At 42.7% G+C, this 22698-nt stretch overlaps 1 protein-coding gene across 13 annotated transcripts in view; it reads left to right on the forward strand.

Moving 5' to 3' along the window:
* Ptpmeg2 (Protein tyrosine phosphatase Meg2) overlaps nucleotides 1-22698 on the forward strand; it is a 178080-nt gene that overhangs the window by 4725 nt on the left and 150657 nt on the right. For 4 of the 13 annotated variants that reach the window (XM_069304571.1, XM_069304572.1, XM_045750796.2 and 1 more), the window contains exon 1: nucleotides 10991-11334. The exons of 5 other annotated variants lie outside the window; for them this stretch is intronic. The gene's annotated coding sequence lies outside the window, so the exon portion shown is untranslated. Of the gene's footprint in view, nucleotides 1-10548; nucleotides 11335-22698 lie in introns of those variants that run through there. 4 more of the 13 variants (XM_069304570.1, XM_045750794.2, XM_069304576.1 and 1 more) reach the window with 3 other exon arrangements.

The raw sequence follows: 22698 nt of genomic DNA on the forward strand, positions 1-22698 counted from the left end.
AATTAAAAATGTGAATAAAAAGTCTCCCAGTCAAATAGAGTAACCTCATTCATCTTTGCCAACATACAAGGATTTAAAACAAGAACGAAAAACAAAGTACAATTCATAAATGACCTCCTCACTGAGTCAAATGCAGTATTTGGAGCTTTCACAGAAACCCATGCAGGGGAAATTCTTGGACAGTGAGATCTGGATACCAGGATATAATCTATACAGGTGTAATAAGGTGATCAGGTCACATGGAGAAGTGGGTCTGTATATTAGGGAAGACCTTGTATGCTCGGAGCTCCTTAACTCTACAATTGAGGTGGTAGAGGTACTGGGAATAAAAGTAGAGAAAATAAACTTAGTTATTATAACATACAAACTGCCAGATGCAACGGCTGAGGAATTCACAAAACAGATAAACAAAATAGGGAATAGCCTTGATAATTTGGTAAACCCAATACCTGATATCTTCCTAGGTGACTTCAACTTGCCAAATCTAAGATGGAGAATAGCAAGCAATAATATTATACCAGGAAATCTATCGGGACATAACCAACCACAGATTAGAGACCTGCTTAGATTCTGTAACAAAATTTCAATCAACCAGCAGACATCAGAGCCAATGACAAATGAAAATATTCTAGATCTGGTCTTTACAAACAATGAAGACAAACAGGGACATTACGATCTCGAATACTGTACCACATACTCAGATCACAAGCTCATTGAAGTGCAGACTACTGGTACCATCAATACTCAGAATAGACCTAAAATAATGATCAAGCGAGAGGGGTTATTCTATAAATTCAATTTTAATAATAAAAGGATAGACTGGGAGATAATAAGCAGGGAACTTACAAACACTCCGTAGGGAAACTGTTCTAAGTAATACAAGTCCTACAGAAGGAATAGAAAAACTAACTTCGGAAGCATATCAAGTATGGAACATATTCCTTTGAGGAAAGCCAGAAAGAGGTCCAATGTAGAAAGAGAACGCAGAAGACACTATAAAAGAAGGAAAAAAAATGACGGAAATGCTTAAGCAGACAACTTTCTCTGCAAAGAAGGAATAATTTAAACAGGGAGATTGAAGAAATCAAGCAGAAATTTAAACACTCATATCAGATTGAAGAAAGGAAGCTAGAATAGAAAGCAATTCAGGAAATAAAGAAAAACCCAAAATATAGCTTCACATATGCAGAATTAAAAGCAAAAACCACTGCCAGTATTGGACCTATTCGTACAAGTAAAAGTTCATACACGGAGGATGACAAAGAAATCGGTAAAATCCTAAAAAAGCAGCACGAGGACATGTTTAGCACTCCAATAAACAACATGAAAGTGGAAGATCCAGACAATTTCTTTACGCGTGATATCCAAACTTCTGTAAATATAACTGATATCAACACGAACGTGGCAGATTTTGAAAGAAATTGAAAACATGCTCATGCACTCGGTGCCGGATCCAGATTCATGGACTTCAATATTTATAAAGAAATGCAAGGTGCCAGTAGCACAGGCACTCGGTATAGTGTGGAGGAAGAGCTTGGGCACGGGGGAGATACCAGATGCACTTTAAGTAGCAGACATAGCCCCTCTACACAAGGGATGGAGCAAAGCATTGGCAAAGAACTATAGACCAGTTGCACTAATGTCCCACATAATAAAAGTATTTGAGAAAGTGATCAGTTGTCATATCACCAATTTCATGGGGACCAATAACCTTCGCAACCCAGGCCAACATGGATTTCGAGCGGGAAGATCGTGCCTCTCATAGCTACTTGATCACTACGACAAAATCACTAAGGCATTAGAAGGAAAACAGAATGCAGATATGATGTACACAGACGTCGCAAAGGCTTTCGATAAATATGACCATGGAGTGATAGCACAAAATGAGGTCAATGGGAATATCCGGTAAAGTAGGACGCTGGATACTCAATTTTCTGTCAAACAGGACTCAACGAGTAACAGTCAATCATATAAAATCGAGTCCAAGAGCAGTTAAAAGCTCTGTACCTCAGGGTACAGTCCTTGCACCACTGCTTTTCCTTATTCTCATATCAGATATAGTATAGATAAGAATACAAGTCACGGCTTCGTATCATCCTTTGCAGATGACACAAAAATCAGCATAAAAATTACCTCTGCTGAAGACATTGAAAAACTTCAAGCAGATATTAATAAAGTTTTTGACTGGGCAACAGAAAATAACATGATGTTTAACAGTGATAAATTCCAGGTACTCAGATACAGTAAAAATGAGGACCTTAAACATAATACAGGGTACAAAACACAATCAAATGTGCCCATAGTAGGAAAGCAGCATGTAAAGGGTTTGGGAATAATGATATCTGACGACCTAACATTTAGGGAGCATAACCAAGCAAATATTATGTCAGCCAGAAAAATGATTGGATGGATTACGAGAACTTTCAAATCCAGGGATCCCATCACAGAGGTTGTACATTACTCTTCAAATCACTTGTACTGTCCAGTCTTGAGTACTGCTCGGTACTCACTTTTCCCTTCAGAGCAGGAGAGATTGCTGAAAGAGGGAATACAGAGAACATATACGACATACATACACACAATAAAGCACCTAAATTATTGGGATCGTCTCAAAGCTCTCCAAATGTACTCACTAAAAAGGAGATGGGAGAGATATCAAATAATATACACGTGGAAGATACTGGAGGGCCAGGTACCAAATCTTCACAGTAAAATAACATACCAGAGTGAATGATATTGAAGAAAATGCAGAATAGAACCAGTGAAGAGCAGGGATTCCATAGGCACAATCAGAGAACACTATAAACATCAGAGGTCCACGGTTGTTCAACATCCTCCCAGCGAGTATAAGAAATATTGCCGGAACAACAATGGACATTTTCAAGAGAAAACTAGATAATTTTCTCCAAGGAGTGCCAGACCAACCGGGCTGTGGTTAATATGTGGGCCTGTGGGCCACTCCAAGCTACAGCCTAGTGGACTAAGCTCTCACAAGTTAAGCCTGGCCTCGGGCCGGGCTTGGGGAGAAGAACTGCCAGAACCCCATCAAGCAGGTATCAAGCAGGTATACCATAGTGTACTTTCATTCTTGTTTGATAAGTTCACTTATGACAGTAAGCAAGTCCTAGCTGTGTCTGGGTACATGTGATCGGATGAACAACCCAGCAGGTTTTCTTCCTATTAAGGGTATTGAATATGCTGTTATGGCGGTATGTTCACCCATAGGATGAGCGACGCTGCCCATTAAACTCGCCCCTTGGGGCAAAATTTTACATTAAAATTTTTGTACTTTTGTGACTGTTTTCCATGAACAGCCAAGCCATAGTTGGCTGTCCATGGAAAACAAAATTTGACATGCATTAACTTTACCACCGAGCTGGTTAAGGATTTTGATTTTTTCTTAGGAATCCATCAGGGATTATTTTTGTGCAGGCTTGTAGGTTAAGTTAATTCTGTTTTAGGTCATAATTTACTAAAATAATTAATTTCCAGCTTCCATTATGTGTAATTGCATTTTACATTCATTACCAATAACACAGTAGGAAAATATGTTATATAAATTATATCAAGATTGGGTAAATTTTTGTAATTCTACATATGAAGTACTGTATGACCTAAGGTAAAATGTCATTATAAAATGTGTAATTATGGAAGTAAAATTATGTTTATTAATATTCTACATTCATTACAAATATTGTATTTGTATTTGAAAATATTTAGTATATATTTCATATACAGTACTGTATTTTATTTTTACAACCCAGTATTTGTACAGTTCAGTTCTTGTTTATACAGTAAATAAATAATTTCGTAATCATAGATCAGTTTGGTGAAATTTACATTTTTGCCATACAGTATTTTGTTATAAAATCAGTATTTATCCAAGTAAAATTATGTTTATTTACATTCCACATTCATTGCCACTATAACTGCAGGAAAATATTTCATACGTGTATGTTATATTTGTGTATTTGTAGGTCAATTTGGGTGAATTTGGTAAATCAATTTTTTTATACTCATTTTATAATGAAATATACTTCCAACTTAAATTACTGTAGTTCCTTTGTTGCACTGTGGAAGCTAGATTATTGGGGCCAGATTCATGAAGCCGTTACGCAAGCACTTACGAACCTGTACATCTTTTTTTAATCTTTGGTGGCTTTGTTTACAATTATTAAACAGTTAATGAGCTCCAAAACACCAGGAGGCTGTTTATAACGATAACAACAGTTAATTGGGAAGTTTTCACGCTTGTAAACTGTTTAATAAATGTAACCAAAGCCGTCAAAGATTGAGTTACGATGTTCACATTCGTAAGTACTTGCGTAACTGCTTCGTGAATCTGGCCGCTGGATATTACAATATTAATTTTACTTAATTTTATCCTGCAGGTGAGTGATGGTTGCGATTATCCTGGTGAACTGCTGCGGTGAGTTGTATTTATATGGTGTTTCATGCTCATGCTGTTTGAGCCTCGTAGTATAGTTGCCTTTGTTCTTGACTCGAATGGGAATGGCAGGTTTGATTCCTGGGTCGCACAGAAATAATTGGACACATTTCCTTTCACCTAATACCTCCATTTACATGACAGTAAATAGATACCCTTGAGTTAGACAAATGTTGTGGGGCTCCATCCTGGGGATGATCAGTAGTTTGACCTTGAAGGGGACCTCCATACAAGTCTAAAGTATATATATGTACAGTATACACACAAGCATCCTGTCCCCCAATAAAACAAATTATCTCGTCTAAAAATCTACTAATATTTTCTTGTGTGTAACAGTGTTGATATGCCAGTACATAAGAACAAAGGTAACTGCAGAAGGCCTATTGGCCCATACGAGGAAAGTACAGTACACTATATTCGTATTGTAATGGGGTGCTGTACAATCATTTCCTCAGCTTCGAGTCTTTGTCGACTTGTGTTCTTTGTGTTGGGTTAGTCTGGTGATGCGCATCTTTAATATCTGAATATTGTGACTGCCATACCTAAAATGATGTACTGTATATACACTGCATATGTATGCTCTGTCATAGCTATGCTGCACAAGTCTTAAGCATACAAAAAAAAAAGTCTTGGCAATTTTTCTTGGATTACAACGTGTTATAACATTGAATCTACAACAAGAGCTCTGTCTTCCCAGTATTAAAAAAGAGGGTTAAGGAGCTGAATGCCAAGCTTGCAATTTAAATTTTCAGAGACCCTTATTACAATGATATTGACAAATTCTGAAATAATTGTACAAGGAAATGGGAACTGCACAAAGTGGCAAAACCAGTTTGCTCAAGCAAGCTCATGCATAAGGGTAATACCTCCCTGGAAGGATGGACCATAGTAGATGATAAAAATGACAGGAGATCGCTAAAATCCATGTTAAAACATAACATGATAGAAAGTATCTAGGAAATTAATAGAGGCATGAAACAAATTTGATCAAATCTTTACCAATAGATTTGCTAATCCTACTAATGCCATGTCTGGAGCAGCATACACTAATTAGGAATAGTGTCTTTCATAATGGAAATAAAGAAAAAACACAGATTGCAAACTCTTTGCTGTAAGAAGAGCTCACTGCCATTGGTATGGTATTCAGACACCTAGAAAGAGGGCACAAGAGGGCTATACAAAAAATTGAGGAAATGGCGACAACTGCCAAAATCAAGAGAACTGCAATAATGCCAACCAATTAGGGAAGAGTGTTCAGGTTCCCGAGGATTTCCTCATGCTGGAGGAATGTGGAAATGAATTAGCATGTGCGCTGGCTGCTGTGGGTGCTGAAGACCATATTGTATACTTTATCCCCCAAGAGTCATCTGCAAATTAGAAGTATCATAGAACATAGTGACATGGTTACTGCTAGAATCCACCCGGTAAAACATCTAAACTATTGGGACCGACTAAAATGCCTAAATCTGTGTTCTCTTGAGTGCAGGCGGAAGAGATACATAATTTACACATGGAAAATATTAGAGGGGCTGGTCCCAAACCTGCACACAGAAATAACATCACATGAGACCAGAAGGCATGGCAGGATGTGCAGAATACCCCCGTTGAAAAGCAGAGGTGCAATAGGTATTCAGAGAGAACTACCAACATCAGAGGCCCGAGACTGTTCAACACGCTCATAACTGGCCGACATATGGAGGGGCATAACTGGCCGACCCCTCACAGTGTTCAAAAGAGAACTTGATGAACAACTCCAAAGAATGCCTGGTCGACCAGTCCAGCAACGAGGAGGCCTGGTCGACGACTGGGCCACATGGATGCTAAGCCCTAACAACACCTCAAGGTAACCTCAAGGTATGGTAGCCGAGGAAACATAGAAGTACAAGTCAGGATATCAGTAGTTGGTAAAAATTATGGATGAAAATGAGGCTTCTATACAAAGGACAGTTTTACAGCTAGAGAACGCAGTACTGTAGCAGCAATAATATTGTAGAGTATTAGAAAAGGATAGAGAAATGAAACAACAGGTAATTCATGGATACACCAGAATAATCTGCTTGTGGTGGCCATGTAGCACAGAAGCAGCAGTAATCTGACCAGATCACTATCACTTGGGAAAGCTTACCATTTGGTTGGGCTATGAGAACATGAACATTGGGAACCTGCCATCAGGTAAGATAGGGAATGTACTACCATCCCCCCACTCAACGACATCTCCTCCCCCTCCCCCAGCTTTGACAGATACGTTACCCCATATCTGATTATAATTACTTGACCTATAGATAAGATTAAGCGAGTGTTGATTTAGTGCGTCATTCAGAACACCTGTGGTGTAAAATGCGGCGAGTGGCGCATACTGGCGTGTGGCTGCCACCTGTCTCCTTTGAACTTTCCTCTTTAACCATACTGGAATATTGACAAATTGTAAAAATATAAAAATGACTCAAAATGTGTAAAAAAAACACTATAAATTTAGTCTGGTATATTTATATATTTGCTAAAACAAAGTTGTTTTAAAAATTTAATGAAGACTAGCGGAACATCTTTGGATATCTTAATTCAATGTGAATTATATTCAACCTATATTAGTAAGTATTGGTATTTGTGAAGGTCACGAGGAAAAAGTTGGTGGTGATTCCAGATTGCACTAATTTTGCTACACTGTGCCTTGAAATACATCTATTTATTTAACCCAGTCATTACGGAATCGAACCCTGGAATATCAAAATAGGGAAATCGGTGAAGCAAAGCCGACGAAGGGCAGGAGGGTTTTTAACCCACAGGTCCCGGGAGCGGCAAAAGAGGTGGAACGGGAGAAAACGGTAAGAACATAAGAACAAAGGTAACTGCAGAAGGCCTATTGGCCCATACGAGGCGGCTCCTATCTATAACCACCCAATCCCACTCATATACTTGTCTAACCCGCGCTTGAAACAATCGAGGGACCCTACATCCACTACGTTACGCGACAATGGGTTCCACAAATCAACAACCCTGTTACTGAACAATTCCCAGAGCCAAACCCGGCTCAGAGGATAGCCAAGCATAGTTCAACCGCATGACCAACTGGCGGAGAAAATGTAGATGTTTCTCTGTCAAAATGTTTGGTAATATGTTTATTGTTTGTGACGTGTTTATATGTATGTATTAACACGATGTACTGAACGGGGTGAGAATAGCTTGAGCTACCTCATCCCTTTGTGTGTATTTTACCTCAATAAACTTATTTCAATTTCAACTGGCCGGTCACCCGGGCTGATCAAACGGTGAGACGAAATCCTCAGGAAAGAGAAGGGGGAAAACGGAGCGGCGCCAGATGTAAACTTTGAAACAATATAATAAAGTAAATGGTGTCCACAGGACAAGGAAGTCCGTGGACGGCCGGCACTTAGCTTGAAGCTCTGGGGCTCGCCCAAGAGCTGGCGTAACCGGAAGCATCAGAATGTGGTGTGGAGACACCACCACCTTCAGGAACTGACGTGAGTAGGCTGCTAGTCGGGGCCGAGCCACCTGGTGGTGGTAATCGGTACTAATGAATCTTGAGCTCGTTTGAGTAAATGCCTTGTTCCGTGTGACTCGTTAACGGCGAGTTGGCTATTTTTCGAGGCTTCGTTTTCTGTGAACCGTCCAGTTGTCTGTAAAGCTGCGCTGACTTTCTTGAAGCTAACTCTGGTGAGGTGGTGGATTGACACCTGCTCTCTGTGCTTCTGTGAGGGTCCAGGTTCGGGCGCCGGTCCCCGCTAGGTCTAATAGAACTAGCCACGGCTAGTTCGTGGCCACGTGGCTAGTTCGTTCGAGCTCACAGGGGGCTCCCATTAGAAATTTTTATATTACAATCATATCAAAGAAGCCAAAATTCTAAAATGCGCAGTTAGTGGCATAGCCAGTAAAGCCAGAGGTCCGGAATCCTCTACTCTCACCCTCCATTCCTCCTCCCTGCCTCTCTACGCCCTCTATCTTCCTCTACTTCCCTCCTCTCCCTCCCCTTCTCTCCCTCCCCTTTTCTCCCTCCTTGTCCTTGCTCTTCCTCCCTCCATCCTCTTCTTCCCCCTCCTCCTCTCTTCCTCCTTCCTCTACTCCTTGTTTTTACGCCTGGTCGCTGCGGTTGCCTTTCGTTTTCCGTTAAGGCAGTGTGGGAGACATTTTATCGGGCAGTTGAAACTTGGCCATAATCAGTTGAGCGCCTTCGTTTCCGACTTGGCTCTCGAGGCTATTAAAATAATTTAGCTAAATTATAGTCCATAAATACTGTTGATTATTTTACTTGCAAATGTTGCGCCAGATGTTGCAGGTCGGGAGAACTTGAAGCAACCCCCTCCACCCCCCCCCCACTATCCGAAACCTCCCCTAGGCTCACCTAACACACACAGGCTTCCCCACGCAAGTCTAAATTCTCTCATTCTCACTCTCTCATTCTCTCTTTCTCATCCTTTCTCTCCCCCTTCTCTCTCTCTCTCTCCCTTCCCGAGAGAGGTGCATATAAAGAGGATAGTGTTGGCAAGGCGCTAGTCTCGTCCCAGAATTATGTGGGATGGGATACCTGTAGCACGAGGCACGATGGGGACTCACCCAGGTAACCAGGTACGAATATGGGTGTCCATTGTGACAGACACCGGACGTGATGATGCTAGTTAGGAAAGAAGGCAGAGAGGAGAGATGATAGACATAAAGTACCTAAGAACGTAAACAGGATGGGGGGAGAAGCGTTGATGATCACAATTCCAATGTAGCAAGAGGGCTCGGAGTGGAAGTTTGAGACATTGATGAGCCATCAGCGTTACCTTGAGATGATTTCGGGGCTTTAGTGTCCCCGCGGCCCGGTCCTCGACCAGGCCTCCACCCCCAGGAAGCAGCCCTTGACAGCTGACTAACACCCAGGTACCTATTTTACTGCTAGGTAACAGGGGCATAGGGTGAAAGAATCTCTGCCCATTGTTTCTCGCCGGCGCCTGGGATCGAACCCAGGACCACAGGATCACAAGCCCAGTGTGAGAAATAATTTTATAGTGTAAAAAATAGTAGGAAAATGGAATGAACGGGAAGGACAGGTTACAGAAAGCAACTCCATCCGCTGTTTGGAAGATAGATACGATACGAAAAATGTAAATTAAGTGTCTTTATTAGATGACCGCAAGCTGGCAAGGGCCATGAGCTCGAGCCTGCAAGTACCAGAAGGTGTGTACACACATGTGTGCACATACACACACTTTCCTTAATACACACACCCAGAGGCGACCATACACAACATAACACCCAGCTGAAGGTGCAGCAAAATTTATACCAAGAGAGAGAGATGCAGAGCTGGGAAACAAGATTAGTTCAACAGAAAATGCGAGAGGGCCAGAGAACAAAAAGCAAACAACATGGAATCAACATAGAAAGAGGCCACATCCTCAAACATACCACCAATACAAACAAGCAACTACACAGCAGTGTACTTGTTTCTGCACTGTCATTGAAAATGACAGTGCAGAAATTGACACCTGAGAACCATCTGTATATGGTCCATCATGTGAAAATTGTCACCCCCAGGACAATAAAGAACACTAGGAGTCTATGCAACGCTTTCCAACTCCAGAATTAAGTTTAAATGCATAGATGGCGAAATATTAAAGTCATTATTCACGACTTTCGTGAGACCAAAATTGGAATATATGCAGCGGTTGTATGGTTCCTATATCTCAAGAAGCACATTAACACACTGGAAAAGTGCACAGTTTCCAGAACAGAAAGACGAGCTACGAGAAGAGGCTAGAGGTGTTAAATATGCCAAAGATAGAAGTAAAAGATGGAATATTATCACACTCACTAAGGGGAATCGACAAAATTGATAAAGAAGAATTCGTAGAATCTGGAACTACAAGAAGAAGAGGTCATAGATTGAAGCAAGGAAAACACAGCTGCCGATAAAAACATTCGAAAATTAAATTTTACAGGGTGGTAGACGGTTAGAACAAGTTAAGTGAGAAGGTGGTGGAGGCCAAAACCGTCAGAAGTGTCAAGCGTTATATGACAGAGTGCTGAGAAGACGGGACACTACGAGCGTAGCTGTCATCCTGTAACTACACTTAAGTAATCACACCCATCCACTCCCTCACTCACACTCGCGGGGTTCACCTAGCAGTAAATACGTACCTGGGAGTTAAACAGCTGCTACGGTTTGCTTCCTGGGAGTGTGCGCGCGTGTTAGAGAAATATATAGAGAAGACTTTAATAGAGAAAAATAGATCGGTTAGAAAGGTGGAGTCCAAGAGCTGATAGCTTGCCTCTGCAGGCACAAATAACAAATAGTAAATCTACAAACAAAATAATACAAAGGTTAGTAATGTAATCCCGAGTGTGTTCCAGTTATTTTTGGCTTGGGTGAGAACTGTGCGAACTATATATGAGAACTTCTCTCTCATTTGTGTCTGAGTGACTGACAATTACACTGGAAGGAAAACTTAGATGAACATTACTCCAAGAATGTCAGAAGCAAAAAAAAATCCATGAAATGATTTTGTGGCTGCCAGATGTATGAAATTCACATCAGGGTATTTCGATGTCAAAATGCTATGCAAAAACGTGTGAGAAAGTAATTAAATATAGAACAGTGTGATTGCTCAAGCTCGACCGGGTACAAATTAAGTGTTACACCACACGTATATTAGAAAGAAGTGAACATTCGTACAAGAGTTTGGGTATCTTGTGTGCCGTCCCCTCCCCCCTTTCTCGTGTCCCGCGTCATTCAGTGGTGGTACTGACTGGCCAACGGAAGTCATGCTGGCGGTGAGGGTGACAGTTAGTGACAGTTAGCAGGTTAAGCCGCTTAGTGAGAGGCGCTCACCACAGGGGTGACCATCACCGCCGCCGCTAGCGACACTTTCCCTCGCGTTTTGGTCAGCTGGGTGAGTTACCACGCTTTACACTATTGTCCTGCCTCCTCGCTGGGACCTTGGGACCCCTGGCTCCTCGCTGGAGCTATGGGCTATGGGTCCTCGCTAGAACTTGGGCCCCTGGCTCCTCGCTGGTACCTTGGGCTGTTACTGGCATGGGAATTTTAGCATGGTGATCAATCCTGGTTAACCTCTTGACCCCCCATAGTCGTGCAACGCCTGGGTGACTATGGCATTGTTTAGTCATAGTCACAGGGTCGCCACCTCCAATTAAAAGGAGCTGGTGCTGTTGGATGATTCAGTCCTTCCTCCACTAATGTCACGTTTTGTATGTTACGGTAACCAACATACCAAATGCAACTTATGAAAAATAGTGGCTCGCACATGTTTTCTATGCATTGGTTCGATAAGTTGGGTGGGTTGCTTGGGTTCGTGTGGGTTTTATACGGAGAGGCAAATGAAGAGAACGGGGTAGGTGTTCAGCTGAAGCCACCAGGAGAACGACAGTACTGTATTTAAGTTCATTGTAATGCAGCCTCAATACACGTAAACTTCAGTGTCAGAAGCCAGAGTGGTGATAAGCCACACACCTGTGCGAAGGCAAATGACTGCTAGAATCACTCGGTTACTTGTTGTTTGTCTTAAAAGTTAAGGTTTGAGTATCTCATTGAAGTTCTGCTACTTGTTGTGTCCAAGTGAACCTCGGAGTAGGGTGCAGTACCACGGCTGGAGGAGGGCGTTTGCACTAAGTATATCATGTGTGTGTTTGTAGAGTAACCAGCCACTTGTGCCCAGAGTGAGCTGGCAGCTGGCCCGCACGCTGCCACACTGCAACCCGTTCTCGCATTTGCGTAGTCAATATCTTGCTTATGAATAAGTGCATATGTGACATAATAATTTATTGTGAATATTTGAGTTTACTTTGAAAACCTGAATAGAAAACCACAACCTAACCTAACGACCTTAGTATGTTATTACAATTAGTACTGAACCTATACCTATATTGATTAGTTTTATAAAAATAAAATATTTAAATTGTAAAGTAACTCAGGATATTGTCAAATTTTGTATAAAATCTCTTGCTTAAAAAAACTGAGAAAGTTAGTGCCTTAAAAAAAAATATGGCTTGGCATATGTCACAAATGTACTTATTTATAAGCAAAATAGTGACTATAATGACCAGACCACACACTAGAATGTGAAGGGACGACGACGTTTCGGTCCGTCCTGGACCATTCTCAAGTCGATTGTTAGTGACTATAAGCAATAAGTCATATATGTGCCGTCTTGTGCGAGAGCGGTCGCAAGCTATCAAAGGACCTACGAACAGAGAACGAGACAGTCAATTTCCCGAGCCGCTAGCATTTTCTAGCACGACAGTTTTTGGCCTTGAGTAAACTATACGAAAGTGGCTTTGGTGTATGTCGTTAATGTGTATAGCAAGACAAATTTTAACACTAGTGCTTCAGTGATGATTGATCTGGTTTGTGGTTTGTGGAGAGCTAATTTAAATTTAGCTATATCTCCCTGACATGGCCAGCTTAGGTTCGAAACTGTAGGAATGTGGTCAAAGCTCCTCTTGTGCGATTATTTTGGAGTAAACCCTATAAGGTTTACTCCAAAATTTTGGAGTAAACCCTATCACTTAAGTGACAGATTGATAGCTAATCTCGGCAAGGGTAATTAAAGTGAGTACATTCTGTGTTATTACTTATCGGCAGCTTGGGTAAAAAAAAGTCTTAAAACCCGACCGTCCTGGGTTAGGATGGGTTTGGTGTTTAATTTCTTAATTAATTAATCAATGGATAAAAGATAAGTATAAATTTAAATAGAAATAAGATTTTTGTTTAAAACCCCGGGGCTGGCGGCGGGTATCTAGATAGGTACCACGCCTACCCTGGTAGTTTTGTTCCCAGTAGCTGAATCTTAAACACCTACCCTGGTAATTACACGTGTTCCCGGATACTTTGACGACCTTCCCCCCCCCCCCCTGTATCTAGTGGTAGCTACACATATCACTCAAGCCGACCATTGTTTAGTGCTGGAAACCGTTCTGAGTGAACCGTGTCCAGCACTTAGCGAATTCTATGTAAACTAAGTATGACAATCATATGTGCATGTGCGATCGATCCTTAATGATAGTGGTGGAAAATGTTAATCTTTGAAAGAGAATTGGGAGGTGAAGGAATGAAGAAGGCGAACGAAGATAGGCTCTTGTGAATGAGGGAATGGTGTGGAGGGGGTGAGGCGCGTGTGTGGTGAGGGAGGGGGAATGTGATGACCAGAAATCGTGACGTTCGGGAACTAATAAAAAATCCCCGGGTGTTGTAAGGTAGGCCAGGGTGTGGTGGGTAGTGAGTGGTTAACAGCAGGGTGTAGTTGACAGCAGGGTGCAGTTGACAGCAGGGTGCAGTTGACAGCAGGGTGCAGTTGACAGCAGGGTGCAGTTGACAGCAGGGTGCAGTTGACAGCAGGGTGTAGTTGACAGCAGAGGACAGGTTTTGTTCACACAGCTTTTCAGAGGTGTTTGGTAGGGATGGTATAAGCATGGCAGGGCAGGGTGTATTTGAGAGGGTGTAGTGGGTAAGTGGGCAAGTCAAAATGTTATGGGTAGGGTGAGCTGGACTTGACTGACTACCACGACGACTACTTGACTACCCAGAACATCCTGAGTAGGATGTGGTGGCAAGGGGTGAGGAGCGGTGTGATGGGCAGGATAAGGGTGTATGATGTGGTGAACTAACCCATCCTCCTGTTGTAGACAGTACTTTGTGTAACTGTGTGGCCCCTCGGACATACATACACGTAATGGACAATTAAATACTAGAATTTGGCACTGTTCACTTTATAGTCCGACAAAATAAAGCTAAAACCAAACTTAAATATTTCTCAAACATACTCATCCCTAGGTTGCAGACCGTATTCTAATTACCAGGTACCTACACTTCTAGGTGAACAGAGGCACCAGATAAAAGAAATTGTCCTGCATTTGCTTCTGTCTCGACTGGAAATCAAACCCGGGCCCTTATGACGCTCGCACGCGCGCGCGCATGTACGTAATGGCACAACTGCTGGTTTTAATGACTAAATTAATGGTTGCCGTTATAGTGGATACGATGAATATTTTATTTTATTATAGACCCCCCCCCATTCCCACCCTGGGGGGGGGTGAGTGTTAATTAAATTATTAAGAAAGGTTTCAGTGTGAAATATACCGAGCTGGATGAGTACTATAAAGGGAGGTATTGTGAGCAGGGTAGGACAGTTAGTTAGGACCTCACGTCAAGAACTGTAGGTGAGGGCGCTGGACAGCGCTTCGGATTCGTAGTCCTGAGGTTCCGGGTTCGATCCCCGGTGGAGGCGAAGACAAATGGGCAAACTTTTTTTCACCCAGAGGCCCGTTAACTAGCAGTAAATAGGTACCTCTGAGTTAGACAGCTGCTACGGGCTGCTTCCTGGAGGTGTGTATCAAAAAGGAGGCCTGGTCGAGGACCGGGCCGCGGGGACGCTAAGCCCCGAAATCATCTCAAGATAACTACTAAAGAGGTGAAGAGAGCATTGCTGTGTGTTGCCATATACTACAACTCAGTGACACGCAAAATTGACGATGTCCCGTTTTCTGTTCGTAGGTCCTGTTTTAAAAAGGTTAGGTTCGGGCAATTTACTAAAACAGTTTAGTGACGTTGTGAATGGTAGAGAGGACGGACACCCTTCCCTCCCCTCATATCTTTATCGGTTAAATTTCTCCATCTTTCTACCGCGTCTCAATTTTTGCGTTTTTTCTTCCATCTATTCATTGCATTTGGAGAGGGAGAGAGGGGGGAGGGGGGGGGCAGGCAGGCAGGTTGACTAACCAGCTAAGAACCTGCTGATATTAATGTTACAAATATTACATTATGGTCACTGTAGAGATAGAGCATTGTGCGCTCTAATTATTTTCTTAATCTGTGCTAGACTCTGTAAATGTTTAACATTACACCTTTTAGTTGCAAGTTTTGCCTCTTCATCTGCAGTGTCATTCCCTGGTATTCCTACATGACTTAGGAATACCAGGGAATGGTATTCCCTGGTATTTGGTGATTCAAATACCAGGGAATCAAGGTCGCCAAATACCTATTCCCTGATAGGTATTTGGTGACCTTGACATTTGAGTGTTTGAAGCGATCGATGACAGTGATTTACTAGCGAACGCAACATCTTGCTGTAAACTTTATTTCTTCTCCCATTACATAATTGAGTCTTCCTTCTAACAAATGTGGGGTTAAGTACCTATAATTCAGTGGCTTAAACCTTTCATGTCTCCTCTTAATGCTTTCATAATTTGTAATCGACTTCTATTAACTCTAATTCTTTTAATTTTCTTAATGCTATTGGGATAAACGGGCATGTTTCTCATTTCTATGGTTCATGTGTGTAAAGCTTCACCCGAGCCTTTTTATTCTACTATTATTCGTTGTTAACTTTCCTTCTTTTCGAAGCTGTCAATTCATCTAAGTATTTTGTCAAGCTTCCTTTCGCTCTTCTCATCTGTCTTGAGGTTATCTTGAGATGATTTCAGGGCTTTAGTGTCCCCGCGGCCCGGTCCTCGACCAGACCTCTACCCCCAGGAAGCAGCCCGTGACAGGTGACTAATAGCCAGGTATCTATTTTACTGCTAGGTAACAGGTGCATAGGGTGAAAAACTGCCCATTGTTTCTCCCCGGCGCCTGAGATCGAACCCAGGACCACAGGATCACAAGTTCAGCGTGCTGTGCGCTCGGCCGACCGGATCTAGCGTCAGGAGATCTAATTCCTTCAGTCTTTCTTCGTTCCCCATACCAGATAGTTCTGGGGCGAGTCTCCTTGCAAACCTTTCTTCCATCTACAGATAATATATTCACTTTATTTTATACATACACTCCAGGTCGGGGCTACATACTCGAGGACTGGCATCATGTAGGTGGTGTACCTGGTTTTGAACACCATCTTAAGGTTCTTGAAAGCTGGGTTGTTGTTCGCCAGTTTCACTTGCTGCTACTGTAATCCTGTTTGTGTGCTTCTAAGATGAGAATTGGGGGTTTTATGTATTTTTCTTTAGTTGATTAATTGAGGTGGTTCTCTTTGCAATGTTTTGAAGGTTACCTGTCCCGATTTTCGTAATTTTACACTTACGGTTGTTGAATTCCAATAGCCAATTCTTGTAATACCTCACCTGTTTAGGTTTGTTTAAATATTCTGCAGTTTCATCTGTTCAGACTCATTCATTCTGTCTCTCATTAGCTGTGCATCCTCCACTGACACGTAGAACTTTTATCTCCGTGGCCATTTTTTTTTTAATACAAATGATTAAAAGTATGGATCCTGGAATCGATGCTTAGAGGACTCCGCCAGGCCTCCTACTTCCCCCCCCCCCCCCGCACCCGTCACGCTACCTTGTCGGTTATGTACATTTGTCACCAGTTTCAGTCGTCTTCCGGTGTCTCGGTCTGGTATGGGAGTAGGGAGGAGGGGGGGGGGTGATGTTGGAACGTGTGGGTTGTGAAGTGGTATGTGTGCGAGAGCTGTGGAATGGTGACTCCCTCTAGTGTGCTGGGGGTGGGTTTGTTGGCGTGGAATGCGTGTGTATATTTAGTTTTGCCTAGTGAAGACTGATATGAAGTAGCATTATCCTCATCAGTCAGTTGTTCTGAACATTACTTCAACAACCTGGTAATATATTGTCATTATTATTAATTGGGGGTGTGTGCGCGCACGAAGTCGCTAGCTGTGCTTGCAGGGGATAGAACTACAGCTCTAAATGCGCTTGTAGGAGAGAGTATTAACATCTTTAGGTAAAATTGTAATTATATTTTTGTCAATCTGAGGATTTAAATTAAGTCTTATTAAAGTGAGGATAATGCTGGTATTCACAGTCACACAGGAAGAGGGTTATACACAAGACAATAGGTCTAAACTGTAGGCTGAAGTTCTCATATATCCCGGTTAAAATCAATGTTTTAATGTATGAATGTGAAAACGGCATTCTCTCGTGCACTGTCACACAAGAGCAGGGATGGGTAGTGAGGGCTATAGAGTCCCGCCTTACCAACTCTCGTATCTGGACTAATGCTAGCTAATACTTATCTGGTCTAGTTATATCGTCTTTTCTGAGCTGTATATACCATTAGTTTCTACCATCTTTGCATGTTGTCTATTCCAGTTGCTCATTTGCCTGCTGCTAACAGAGTTATTTATAATATTCTTGAGACGTTATCTGCGCCGCAAGTTCTCTTCCCTGTCATCTTGGGTTACACTGAACATGTACTCTTGTCTGCCTTACCAGTTTCCTTGAGAATCCTGTATGTAGTTATCGTGAAGACTCCTCCATGCCTCCACGTGTGCGCTCAGCTACCTCGGCCACTCCTCTTAGTGCGCGCGCAAAAAAAAAAAAAAAAAAAAACACGCGTCAAGTATAGCCTCGTTGCGTACCTCTAGACTTAAGTGTGGCTTTGCTACCTTCGATGGGGAGGGGGGGGGGGGGTAGTTAGTGGGGGTGGCGCACTCCAAAGGCTATTCTTAGTATCATTGTTGAGATACGCTGCTTGTGTTATCGTATTTATGCGTGCCTGCGGTGCTAAATTTGAGGATTATGTAAACACTAGCACTTCTAAAAATGCGTCAGGGTGTCAGTTTCCTGGTATTTGGGGTTGTTCAGTGTGTGTTCATATTCTATCCCCCGTGTTCATAATCTTCCATTGCTATGAGTTGGTGTGGAATAGCCATTTCCTCTGCCATCCGTGACTGTTACCTTGTTGTTGTTGTTGTTATAGATTCAGCTACTCGGAACAAGTTCCAAGCAGCACGGGGTATGGTGAGCCCGTAACTTACCTGGCACAGGAGCAGGGCAAGAAGCAAGGGCTATGGTTAGCCTCTGGACCTTGGTCATCTTGCATCTTTGGTAAAGTCCTCCTGTGTTGAGGTGACTCAGGTGCGCATCATCCGCTAACATTGATGCGAGTGCATTAGCTTCATCATTTATGTATGTATTCCAGCACTAATAAAGGCAGTATGTGCTGACTTACACTACTCTACTTACTGGACATGGGACCGGGCTTCCCTGGGAGGTTTAATAGTTTCCTCTCACATTGATTGATTGATAAAGAATTTAAGCCACCCAAAAGGTGGCACGGGCATGAATAAGCCCGTAAGTGGTGGCCCTTTTGAGCCCATTACCAGTATCAATAGATGATACTGGAGATCTGTGGAGGTGCGACTATACCCTGCGTGACGGGAGATAGTCTCCCCCGTCAGAGTTCCTCTCACAGACGTGCTCCTTCTCTCCTATAATTTATCACCCTCCTGGCAACCCCTGCGTATATTGTCAGTATCGTATAGAATTGTCTGGGTGGAGCTAAGCCAAGTTGCCTGGTGACCTTCCATGATGACAAGGTGCCCATGCTACCCACCCTTCCCTTTCCTGTTGATCGTGTTGCCTCGGCATAAAGTTGTTGTTGCTTTTAGATTCAGCTATTCTGAACAAAATGTCCATGTAGCACGGGCTATAGTGAGCCCGTGGTTGAGTTCGGTTATTCCACGATGACCTTGTTACTGTGATATCTGGGTCAAAGTTTTAAATGAAGGTAGGTTTTCCTTCTTTTCGCACTGATTTTAGTCTTTTGTTTCAAATCCTTGGTGGCGGATATAGGTGCACAATATTCACTACTGTGTCCCATTCTTCAACTGCTTTTTTAACCATTGTAGTCTGTGAATTTCTACATTTAATGCAGCTGCTCTTGTTGGAGTTTGATGCGCACAGCGCTATTGTTTCACATTCAGTAAGTAATGTAAAGCCCGTCCTCTAAACAAAGACCCAGTCTACTCCATGCACCCGCCAACCCCCAGCTGTTTATGAATGAAAAACGGTGTTTACACACGACTCACAACTGCTGACGTTCGAACATATCCGGAACAAGTGTTTTCACTGACGAATTTTGTTCGAATCACAACGCTGTAAAGGCTTCAACCCACATACTACAAATACAAATAAATCGCCAACAGAAGCTAAACACCTAAACACCTGTGAATAGGGCTGTGGTGGGTCTGTGGGCCTGCGGGCCGCTCCAAGCAACAGCCTGGTGGACCCAACTCATCACAAGTCAAAGCTGCCTCGGGGCCGGCTTGTGGAGTAGAACTACTCCCAGAACCCCATCAACCAGTAATCAAACCAACCTAACCTAACCTAATCTATGCCTATATATGCACAATATGCTATAATATTATAATATTAATTTATACTTGAGAAAATTCCCGTTTTGAATGAAACAGCATGTTAAAATTTAGGAATGGCGTGTGTGGGGTCGACCGCGGAGGTAATGGACTTGAGTCGAGGACGGGTTGTTTTGTTACAATAACAAAGCTGTAAATGCAGTACCTACGTACTACAAATGCAAATACTCGCCAATAGAACCTAACCAGTGCCTAAATATGTACACTGTGCTAATATTAATTTATATTTGATAATTCTTGTTTTGAACGAACAGGATGTTAAAAATTGATGAATGCGTCTTTGGGGTCGACCGTTGGATGGAATGGACTTGGTCCGAGGACGGGTTGTAATGTAATGTTGGCATTTCTGCATCTGTGCCACATTATATATGACATATAAAAGTGTCATATCTGTGGAAGATGTGACACTCTTTAAGTATTGGATTTATTACCTCCCAGCAGCACTTGTAGCAGAGTCTGAGTCTGTATATGGCTACTGTAATGTATCTGGATAGGTTTCTGCCAGGCTTGGAAAAAGGAGTACCCAGTGGTTTGTTCCCACCACATCGCAGTGGATCTGCCTTCCGCTACTTTGGCTCTTATGATAGGTGGGAGTATTTTCTTCTTGAGTTGTCCCTTAATCTGTGAGAAACTTGGAGCTATTTTCACCTGTACAATAGTTAAAGCAGTGGCAGTTTTTGCTAGTGAGTCTGCCTTTTCATTACCATCTATGCCAATGTGACTTGGTATCCAATTTAAGGTTAAGGTGATTGACAGTCCTAGTTTGAGTGCTTCTTTTCTTATTTGTAAGATTTCAGTTAAGAGTTGTTATATCTGTGCTGGCTGGATAACAATGCCTGGAGCGAAGATTTAGTCAGTATGAATGATGACATCATGTAAATTATTCTCAATTGCATAATTTATGGCCTCTTTCATGGCATATAATTTTGTTTGCAATTGAGCACCCACTGTTCATGCTCCAGTAAGCGTCATGGTTGTTAGTATAAACTGCTCCCCCAGCAGAATCTTTCTTGATCAACTGATCCATCTGTGAAGATGTGAGTGGTTGTCGGTCTTGAGATGGTGTCCATTTGTTGTTCAATGATTGCTTTGAGCCTCTGCGAGTCACACGCTGAATTCTAACCGGTAATTATTCAGTGATTATTTTAACTCTCGGCAGCCTCCTCCATGAGAAGAATAATGTTGATATGGGATATCTATCTTCTCCTTTGTTTCTAATGGACCGTTTCAAGTCCATTCTATTATGACTCCTAGGTATTGAAAAGAGGTGACCCACTCAATTTCTTGGCCGCCTATTGCGAGTCAGATGTTTTGAGTTCTCACTTTAATTGAAACAATTGAAGAGGAAGGGGCTTAGTACTGTATTCCTCCCTACGGAGCTCCATTTTCCAGCTTCTTTGAGGAGGAGTGTTTTTCCTTGAAATTTGACTTTAGCTTCTCTGTTGAACCAACTTCTTTTGGAAAAGGCAAGAGCGTGTCCTTTGATTTCCTTATCCAGCAGGCAGCACAGTATAGCTGGAGCATTGGCTAGCTCGAAGGCTTATTCAAGGTCCAGAAAAATGAGGAGTCCTTGTTTGTCATTGATTTGATCCGGGAGGGAAGTGTAAGGCATTCCGTGGTTCCCACACCTTTTCTTGAGTCAGCATAATGCTTGAATAGGTTCTTAATGGTGTGGTATGTGGGTGGAGGTGGGATGGTATGTAAGGTATGTGTGCGCGCGCGTGGGCAGAGGGTTAGGAATGTGTGTTGCATATATGGCTGACTGGGTAGGCAGTATTCATTTAATTTCTTTATTATAATAGCAGGGTATGCATGCGTTGTGTGCGTGGGTGTTGGCACGGTGTGTGGGTGTTTGGCAAGGTATGCGTGGGTGGGTGATGGCGGGTGTTCGCGTGGCGGGTGATGACAGGTGTTCGCGTGGGTGAGCGATGGCGGGTGTTCGTGTGGCGGGCCTGGAATGTAAAGAATGGCTGGGAGGAGGAAGGCTCACGCTGGCCATGCCGGCCTGGTCCACCGTGTACGGAAATCAATGGCGTAAGGCTCCGGGACGTTCGTCACCGCTAAACTGTTGAAGCTTCGCGCTTCCTTCCAACTTGTTCTACGTTCTCTTTGCATATTATTATTTTCTGCGAGCTTGTGATAACTGGAGGTTGGGTTTGACGGGTGTATGGTTTAATAGTGTATAATTGTTTTATATTTATTCGAATGTCATTCATAGAGGTATAATTACCTCATCTCTAAGTACTGGGACAGTACAAGCCCAGCATCTTGTCTCAGACTTCAAACGTCTGAAGTCTGCGACAAGACTGGTGCTGTATCTCTCCAACGGGGGATGGGTATGGGGGTTGCATAATAAATATATGAAATGAATGAACGCCGTTGTGTGTTTGTCAAGTGAGTCCGCTACTCGACCTGCGTAGAGTAGCGGACTCGCTTTCTGACTGGAGTCCTTCAGTTGCATACACAGCTGATGATACTGGGCTGATGAGCACTTCTCAGACACGTGTGTTGTCTACACTCAGGTTCTTTCTCTCGGACTCTGCCAGGATTTCTTTCCTTTGTAATACTTTGTCGTCCTCTCCCTAAAATTCCTCTTTACATACAAAAGAGGTGAACTCTACCAGCCATGTGTTAAACAGTTTTCCAGGGCTTCTTGATGTCTGCGTTTAAATTTAAAGTCAGTTTAGTAATTTATTATGCACGCCCATTCCTTAAGCGGTGGTGGAAAGGGTTACAGAGGTAGCAAAGTAACAATTCACAAAGTATGTGAATAGATCAGCTGACAGTTTACATCTTGAGGTTATCTTGATGATTTCGGGGCTTAGCGTCCCCCGCGGCCCGGTCCTCGACCAGGCCTCCTTTTTGTTACATACCCCCAGGAAACAGCTCAAGATAACCTCAAGCCCGTATCAACTGTCTAACTCCCAGTACCCATTTACTGCTAGGCAAACAGGGGCATCAGAGTGAAAGAAACTGCCCATTTTGTTTCTTGCCTCCACCGGGAATCGAACCCGGAACCTCAGGACTACGAATCCGAAGCGCTGTCCACCCAGCTGTCAGGCGCCCGTGTGTGTACTCACCTAGTACACTCGCCTAGTGTGTGTGAACGGTAAGTTTGAAAGTTGTTTTCAC

This window comes from Procambarus clarkii, chromosome 52 (genome assembly GCF_040958095.1).
Source record: "Procambarus clarkii isolate CNS0578487 chromosome 52, FALCON_Pclarkii_2.0, whole genome shotgun sequence".
NCBI classification, from domain to species: Eukaryota; Metazoa; Arthropoda; class Malacostraca; order Decapoda; family Cambaridae; genus Procambarus; species Procambarus clarkii.